The following is a 9,597-nucleotide window of genomic DNA, read 5'->3' on the forward strand; positions in this document are numbered from 1 at the left end:
TATTTCCAAACTACACAATGTTTTTGGCCGAAAACTTTGGACTTACAAATAAGCATAGTAACTTATTTCCCGGGACTAATCTTGTTTGCAGCCAATCAAAAAAGTTTATTTCATAAATAATTTCCAGATTATCGGAAAGACAGAGATGAAAAACGACGTAACCCCAAAATAATGCATATGCATAAGATTTTTATTTAGCACAATAATTTTTTTTGTTATTACCCTACCGAAAAGAATCTTTGAGTATATACTAAAAATTCTTTAGGTCAAAGAATCTCAGAGAAATTATCCGCAGGCACTCAGGTAGATATTTTTAAAGGTTCAGGAAGCTCGTTTAAATGGTCTGAAGGCTTTAAAATATCCTTTCCGAAATTGAAATAAGAATACTATCATAAATAACAAGCAGAGATGCTAACTCAATAGAGTAGCCGACACTCAAGGGTCCTTTGTTAAGCTTTCGGATTAAAATTTAGAAGTAGATTTTTTTTAATTTCATAGTTAACAGCCTAAAACATAATAATTCGGAATCTATGGGTTTCGATGACTTCAGATATCTAACTTTTTTTTCGGTTACGCTTCGCGCATTCCTTGCGCGCAATAAGCAGCTGTTTGCCAGCCAAGAGGCGCCCGAGTGCTGGAAATTCAGAATCAGAAATTAGAATTCAGTTTCGTTGCGACCATCGGTGAGGTTGCTTCAGGTTAGTTTGACGCGTTATTTGTGCTAATGAAGCTGGTCAATTCGCCACGTGCATCCTGTGGATTTTTTCAAATCAAGAAGGTAAAATTGACTTTATTTGCAGAATGTGATAAAAACTCTCGTAGGAAATCGAATTGAGTTTTTAGCAAGGAGCCTTATTCTTCTCTGGTGTGACTCTAAAGAAGTAAGTGAAGTAGCGTACCGGCTCAAGTGCCGATAATATCCAAGCTGCACTATCATGATGATATTTTGAATACGAAGTGTCTACGCTCACTGAAAATATTTCTGCTACGCTCACCGAATTTCGGTGAACCTAGCTCCCTTTTCGAGCTCAATTGGGCTCACCGAAAATATTGGTTGTACCCATACAACACTTCGGTGAACCTATAGACACGGCCTTTTGAATAATATTTTTTTAAATATGCCTTATGAAAAAAATAAATATAAATAAATTCAGACGCTAAGTTTCATCGGTTCGTCCGGCTAGCCGCATAAAAAACATTCAAATATTTTTTCCGGGTTTAAGATTTTCTGCCATATTACTAAGGAACGTCAGTATCCGGATAAATTAATGACTTCCAATTTGGCTCTGTGCTAATACACCTACAAAAGTGTTCAAACATTAACTAGTAACCAATAACATAATATAGTGCCAGTGTCTGTTAATATTTAATGTTTTGTCTGACTAATATTTGTGATATTTATCATAAATGTTTATGAAATCGCAACCATAACCTATATTACAGAATAAATTAAAAAGTTATATGATTTTTAAATATTGAAAGAAATAGCAAAAACACACCATTATAAAATTTAATTGAAATATTAGTTGACACTATTTGTCTCTTTGTTCAAGCGATTCCACTATTTTCTAACAATTATTGGTGAATTTCACTATTTCTTCATTTTCCTATTAAAAATACGTAGAGGTTAGCCTCCCGGTGCCGGCAATGTCGTTCGTTGCCGTTTGTTTTTTTCCCCGGGTGTTAAGTTCCGAAAAGCGTGTAGGTATGTATTTTTCATTCACTGATTACGAATATAGCCATGAAAATTGCTAGAAAGAAAAACAATGTTCAAGTTTATAAGTTTAAAAAACTCTTTTAAAAAGAAAAATGTATGTTTACAAACATTTTTAATACCTCGTACGCTGTGGTATTTCCATGCGTTTATAAATTGCGTTTTTTGCGAAGTGTGAACACTGTCGGTACCGGTAAAAAGCATATTCAAAGTATACGGAAGGAACTCTCACGCATTTAAGAGTAAGTCAATGTATGTTAAGAGTTCCTTTTTAATTGTTTTGTGATATTTTTATTGGCTTTTTAAAAATGTCGGATTTAATTCACCCAAATATTTAAATTGTTGTAAAGAATTTTGATATTGGAATTAGATATAGAAGAGATAAGTTCGTGTATGATTTCTTATTCAAATATCATAAATATTATAACTTAAATCGAAAACTGTGTTTTAAACTTCTGAGTAATTACAGCTATAAATTGCAACTGATTTCTTTTTCAAGATAATTTGTAAATCTTTTTCAAATCTACTACAAACAGCGTTTTTGACTTACGGATCTGTTAAAAACAAGAATAGCATATTTTGAAAACGTTCCAACTTTTCGAACTTGTGTCTAATTAGTACATTTAATGAGAATAGTTTCGAAATACATATATTTTATATCTAGTAGAAATTCGGATTGATATTTCTTACCATATACAAAAATTTTTTCCCTTTGTTTTGAAAGTTTTCAAAATGTTGAAAAGCATATAACTTTTTTAATTTTTATCGGATTAAAAAATTTCATTAGGATAATTGGCAAGTCTTGTTGACGTGTACCATAAAATTTGGCAAAAATCACTAAAACTTATAAATTTTGTTGTGGAAATTTTGAAAAAGCTCTAATTTCTTGAATTTTTGTCGAATCGAAAAACTTAACTGAGATAATTTCGAAATATATTTGATATATAGTGAAGAAATTAAATGAAATTTCCTAATCTATTATCAGAAAAATATTTTTTTCAATTTTTCTGAACATTTTCAAAATTTTCATAAAAAACCTAAGATCGAAAATTTGGACGATTACATTACACTGTCATGAATGAGAATGTAAAAATTTGTCTAATTTTGCAAAAGCTCTAATTTTTTAAATTGTGGGCTAACTTTTCTAATGTTCATCGAAATTTAAAATTCTATTTGGATAATTTGCAAGTCTTCTACCTATCTGTACGAAACTTTGACAAAAATGTCTCAAATTTGAAAATTTTGATAATGCTCTCAATTTTTTAATTTTTGTTTGAAATGCCTGATTAGCGAACTTAACCTTCATTTTGGGGACCTTTAGAAGTGTTTCAAATTCGGACTCGACTGGACAAATCCTTCAAAAGTTAGTGTGGCTGCAACATTCAGGTAACCATACAGACAGACACCGACAAAATTGTATGATTTTCGTGTTCTGTGAGTGCCGAAATGTAAAGTTCCGTTAAAAACCAGAGATCGAAAATTTGGGCGATTACAATACACTTTCATGAATGAGAACGTAAAAAACCTATTTTAATTAAATATCTGGCTGCTGCTAATTCAACCTTCTTAAGAATTTCATGTTCTATAATTGAGTACGTTTATAAGACACTAATTCCAATATAAAAATTCTTCACAACAAATTATTAAGTTAGTTTTTGTGTTTTGACGCTGCAGATAAAACGTTCTATGTATATGTTACCGTTTTAACTGGAATTCAGTCAAAGCGCGAAATTACCACGATCATTTGTAAAAACTCATTTTAACTAGTCAAAACGCGAAGTAAACAAGTCCTTTTGTAAAAATTCAAAGATTTTTTTATATCCCTCTTATTTCTTGTTTTAACTGAAAATGTGAGTTAAAACCAGATTCACCCAACTGTGCGTTTAAAAGAATTAGTTTTACTTGTAGTCTGGGATCCGAAAAGGAGAGTGAGCATCTATTTTAGGTCCTGATGATTTGATGATTGATTCTTGTCCAAAATGTTCTACTGATTCCGAATATATCGGGTGCACATAGCGAATTCCGGGTCGTTTTGTTGTTATTTGACATTCTATGAGTTTAGATAAAAAATGTCATATCTCTGAAAATTATTAAAGTTTTGAAAATATTTTTCGATATTCATTTAAAGAAGTGTGATATGCACAAATTTTGTTAATAGTGTATGTTGATTTAATTGATAGTTTTCGAGAAAAACAATAAAATAGCTTTTTGATGAAAATCCATTTCTACATTACATTTTTTATAATTTCAGAATTTTTTTCTGTCTGATTCCAGAAAAAAAATTATTAAATGATAAAAAATGTACTGTAGAAATCGTTTTTTATTAAAACGCTATTTTATTGTTTTTCTCGAAAACTATCAATTAAATCAACATACACTATTGACAAAATTTGTGCATATCACACTTCTATAAATGAATATGGAAAAATATTTTCAAAACTTTAATAATTTTCAGAGATATGACATTTTTTATCTAAACACATAAAATGTAAAATAACAACAAAACGACCCGGAATTCGCTATGTGCACCCGATATATTCGTTATCAGGAGAACATTCTGCACAAGAATCAATCATCAAATCATCAGGACCTAAAATGGATGCTCAAGTGCTCTTGGATCCCAGACTATTGTGGTAATTCAGCGTAGTTCGAAAAGTGACCAAGCATTATTCTGCGAAAAGTCGCTATCACGTATTTTTACATTTTCATTCATGAGAGTGTAATGCATTCGTCCAAATTTTCGATCTCTGGTTTTTAACGGATTTTTACGTTTTGGCACTCATAGAGTTCGAAAATCATAAAATGTTGTTGGTGTCTGCCTATATGTCTGGCTGTATGTATGGTTACCTGAATGTTGTTGTAGTTTTAGTCATAGTTTCGTATACGAGTAGATGGGTAGAAGCCTTGCAAATTATGAAAATAAAATTGTTCAATTTCGATGAAAATTAGAAAAGTTATATAATTTTGAATATATTCAGAAATATAAAAAAAAATATTTTGTCTGATAGATTAGTAAATTTAATTTGAATTCGTCACATGCTATCAAATATATTTAGAATCTATCTCAGTTAAATTTTTCGATTACACAAAAATTCAAAAAGTTAGAGCTTCTTCAAAATTTTAAGAAAAAAATTTAATGAGTTTTAAAAATTTTCGTCAAATTTTCTGGTATACGGTAAAAGAATTGTAAATTCTCCTAGTGGGATTTTTTTAATAGGTTAAGAAATATCAATCCAAATTTCAAAAATATATGCGATTTTTTGTTTTTAAGAGATTCGTAAGTTTGAAGTGTTGTTTCTAGTATATTTGAACAAGATTTACTAATTACACAGGCACAAAAAAAAGTCAAAGTCCACGGAGGCGACCTTTGGGGTTCTATGGTTTTTGGGTCGCTGATTCCGAATCGTTTGTAGGTTTTTTCAGATCAGATCGCTTTCAAGGTCATTTGAAGGTCAAATGAAGAAAATATTACTGAAAAAATTCAGACAGTTTTTTTTAGCATGCTGAATCCGGTGTCGCTTGACCTTCATTAGTTCATGATCAAGGTCATTTCAAGGGCAAACCAACAAAATTACCTCAAAAAAGTTTGTAAAAATTTATATATAAGTTTTAAGTGTTGTAGAATCTAAATCCTAGGTAATTTTGACCATATCTAGTATTTTCAAGGTCATTGAAATATGAAAATGACAACCCATATATCGGGTTTGTTAGACCTTCATCAATTTACGAACAAGCTCATAATAAAATCAAAAAATTAACAATCCCTCATAAACAATTACGATAGATATATTTTTTTGTATTAACTTGTGTTCATGTTTTCCGCTCATACTGTATTCTCTTACTATCAAATGATCGACGTAACGGTTTTTTTCGCTTTTTGCCTGTAGTTTTACACTCTCTTTTCAGTGACCAGCAGTAATCAGCCATCATAGCGACATCCCACCTGCCTTGGTAGCGTTTTCCATTTCTTTTATGTCTTGATGGAAGTGCTCTCCTTGCTCTTCACTGTAATCGCCACAATTCCCTGGGAATCGATCCAGGTGATTATGCAGGAAGTGCAATTTGTATGACATCAGGCACCCCATTTTCCCATAGTTCTCAATAATTTCGGCTACTATAACTTTATAATTTTAATTTCTTTTATTTCCTGAAAAGTTTTTCACAACTTCCTTAAAACTGAGCCATGCATCCCTTTGAATTTTTGTCATTGTCGTTGGAAATTTATCATCTTGTAAAAGTCTCCTTATTTCTGGACCATCAATAATCCCTTCTTTCAACTTGGCATCAGATTTATATTGAAACTTCTTTTCCAAGTATTTAAAACATCGAATATTTACAACTAAGGCTTTCACAAATTGCTTCAAGGCTCCTAATTTAATATGTAATGGAGGAATCAATACTTTTTTTGGATCAACCAGGGCCGATTCAATGATATTTCCTTTTCCTATTTCAAGTGGTTTCCTTTCAGCCCACTTATGATTCGTGTAATGTTTTTCGCGATCTCTACTATCCCAAAGGCACAAGAAACACGGATTCTTTGTAAATCCAGACTGCTGTCCTAGCAACATACCTGAAACTTTCAACTCACCACATATAAGCCAATTATATGTTTTATATTCAATGGCCTCTAGAAGTTTTTTAAGACTAGTGAAGGATTCTTTCATTGTCGTAGAGTGTGCGACAGGCACTGCGGCATATTTATTTGTGTTGTAAAGTATTACAGCTTTTAAGCTTCTTTTTGATGAGTTAATAAACAGTCTCCAATCATCATCATCTTTATATGTATTTGGCTTAAGTTCTACCATCAGTCCTTTAACATTTGAACAGTACACTAATTTTTCTTCATCAAAGACTTTTTCTTCGAAATACTGCTTAAAACTCTCATTTCTTTTTCATTAAAACGTTACTTTCGTACCTTTTTCTAATAAATTTTTACTTTTTAAAACTGAAGCTAAATGTTCCGCAGCATCTTTAGGTAGTCCCAAATCTCTTACGAGATCATTAAGTTCGGACTGTGTAAATTTTTCAGCAATTCTATTGCTTACTCCGCCTGGTTTATAAACTTCATCAGAGCTTTCACTGCTATCGCTTTCATATTTATCTTGATTTTCATCATCGGTCTTACTGCTTTTGTCATCATCATCTTTAGATTCAATTGATAAATTTTCTATACTATCAACATCAACCTCATCAATCGTTTGAGTTCTCTCAACGGCTTTTTTTACTGATCCTACCTGGGCGTATTTAAGATTATGTAAATTTTTTTTATTATATCCCCAGATATCGGTTTTACAGAAATAACAATCATCTTCGTTGGATGCCTCATTCCATTCTGTGGGTTTAATGAAGATCAATTTAGAATCGTCTTTAGTTTTTTTCCAAATAGAAAGCATTTTACGGCAGTTATTTCAAATACTATCAGGAGCCCAATCTCCTGAAACTATATCTGAATTAAAGCATTTTTTGTATATATTCCGAAAATTTTCGTTGAACGATCGTCGATCGTTTTTGTTCGGAATAAATGTTCCATAAATGAAGAAAAATGCGTTAACATCTTTCGGGCACACTAGTTTAGAAGATGAGGTTGAAGGTTTGTTTAAATTTTCCATATTTTTATATATAAACCCGCTCGACAGGGATCTTGGTCCGATTGCAAGTGAGTCCGCCGTCCTGGAGGTGATAACCCTTTTACCTCTCCAGGGCTAAGTAAAAGGACTTTTCGTCTTTGACGAGGACAATGTCAACTCTTCGACGAACACACTACGGCATCATCCTCACACCCTGTCGACCCCCTGTAAGGCAGTGCACTTCCACTGGCATCGGTACCCCGACTAGCGTATGAGCGAATCATTCTACACATCCCCTTACGGGACAGTTGTCATCGTCACACAACTAGTTGAGGCAACAGGTGAAAAAGAATCGATTAAATACATCGAAACATCTAGACGTCCGCGATTCCACACATCCATGCACCCGCAGATCCACACATGCACACACGCAAACATTCACTCATAACCGGAAATACATGTGGACATTTATATAAAATATATTTTTTACCATATTAGGGCAAAAAGAACCCACTTGTTTTTTAAAGATATACCATTCTTATGGGTACAAAGCTTTCTCTTTCAAGAAATCTACAGCAGCTAATATTGATAAGAAAGTACACTGCCTTACTTTCGAGAAATTCACAGCAGCTAATGTCGATAAAGATAAATTAATATTTCCAGTTTCTATATTGACGAAAAACTAAAGATGATTCTAAATTAATTTTTTAAAACATTTTTTCAACAGTACCTCATTGATTTGACCTTCAAATGACCTTGACCTTGAACTCATGATGGTCAACTGATACCGGATTCGGATTCAGCGTGCTAAAAACTCTATGTCTAAATTTTTTCAGATTTTTTTAGCAATATTTTCTTCGTTTGACCTTCAAATGACCTTGAAAGCGATCTGATCTGAAAAAAAACCGACAAACGATTCGGAATCATCGACCCAAAAACCGTAGAACCCCAAAGTTCGACTCCGTGGAGAATGTGCCCGCCCGGCGGGCATATTTTTTTAAAGGGTGAGCTGTAAAAGTGGTTTGAGATGTGACAAATCACTCTTCAATGACTAGGCGCTAGCACGTGTTTTTTGGTAAAATTTTAGAATAGCGGCTTCTCTTGTCTAGCCCATTAATGATCGAGTTTACTTTGAATACATTGGAAAAGCTGCTATTCTAAAGTTTTATCTTTTTTTTAAGGGCGAACCGGGGGGTCGACCACTCCGATATTCCTGGTACACTCAACAACTATTCCCATGTATTCTTTAATATTCCCAGATATTCTTTATATTCCCAAATGGAGATCGGAAATCCTAATAGTGTTAAGTCCTGTTTTTTGAATTTTTTGGGTGATAGAAAAACATTATAATTTCCATGTGTTCATGATAATTTATAACATTCATTTTTTCTGTTCTCGTTTGCCGAATTGATTATATTATATTTAAAAAATTAGTCAAACATATTTTTTTAAATAGAAAATTAATATTTGCTGGAAAAAATTTGATTTTTCTCTCATTTCTTTTTAAAGAAAAAATTGGAAAAACCGAAAGTGAGACTTTATTTTTTTAACCTTCCCCTTCATTTATATGCAAAAAAAAAAATTTTTTTTAAATAAATGAAAAAAAAATTAGTGTGAAACCGTCAATGTCAGACGTCTCGAACTTCACGCCTATTAAAATGTCGACGTTTTGAGGCCCCTTGAGTCAGAAAAACAAGTATTTACATACGTCGGTGTCTATCTGTCTGTCAAGCACCATCGTCGTAGTTTTTGTGGTTTTCTGTATACCGGATAACTTTCGATAATATGGTCGGATTGGATTGTGATTTGATACACAGTTTAAGAGACCAAAAAGAAAGATCGATTTTGTTAAACAGATATTTTTGATAAAAATCCAAAAAATTGGAGCTTTTTCAAAATTTTTGAGGCCATTTTTTTCTTAAAAATTTGAAAATTCTATCCACAGCTATTTATGGTAAAAAATATGAACAATTGTGGGTCCGGATGTAATAAGGGCACATAAAATTTTTTCGTGCGAAAACGAAGTCCCCTGGAGGCTTTAGAAAAAATTTTCGAATTTTAATTTTCAAAAGATATATATGGATGTAAAATTTGATTGCGCATCTTTTTTTCTGAAGACAAAAAGTTGTAACTTTTTTAGTTTAAAAGTTAAAGCCAAAAAATGCAAAAGTTCATTGAACTTTTTCTAAATCCATTTTCAAGTCCATTTAAAAGTAAAAATAGATCAGTTAGTCCTTATCTACTGGATAGTTCACGTCTGAGTGTCAAGATTACATTGAATTTAATTTGAATATTTTTTGCTTAATAAAAGTGATT

The 9,597-nt window shown here is 32.1% G+C and overlaps 1 protein-coding gene across 4 annotated transcripts in view; it reads left to right on the plus strand.

Annotated features, from left to right (window-relative positions):
* The first annotated feature begins 662 nt into the window (after positions 1 to 662).
* LOC117166986 (extracellular sulfatase SULF-1 homolog) overlaps positions 663 to 9,597 on the plus strand; it is a 554,052-nt gene continuing 545,117 nt past the window's right edge. For 2 of the 4 annotated variants that reach the window (XM_033351500.1, XM_033351499.1), the window contains exon 1: positions 663 to 881. The gene's annotated coding sequence lies outside the window, so the exon portion shown is untranslated. The remainder of the gene's footprint in view (positions 882 to 9,597) is intronic. The other 2 variants (XM_033351502.1, XM_033351501.1) reach the window with 1 other exon arrangement.

The sequence above is a fragment of the Belonocnema kinseyi genome, chromosome 2, assembly GCF_010883055.1.
Source record: "Belonocnema kinseyi isolate 2016_QV_RU_SX_M_011 chromosome 2, B_treatae_v1, whole genome shotgun sequence".
In the NCBI taxonomy this organism is placed as follows: Eukaryota; Metazoa; Arthropoda; class Insecta; order Hymenoptera; family Cynipidae; genus Belonocnema; species Belonocnema kinseyi.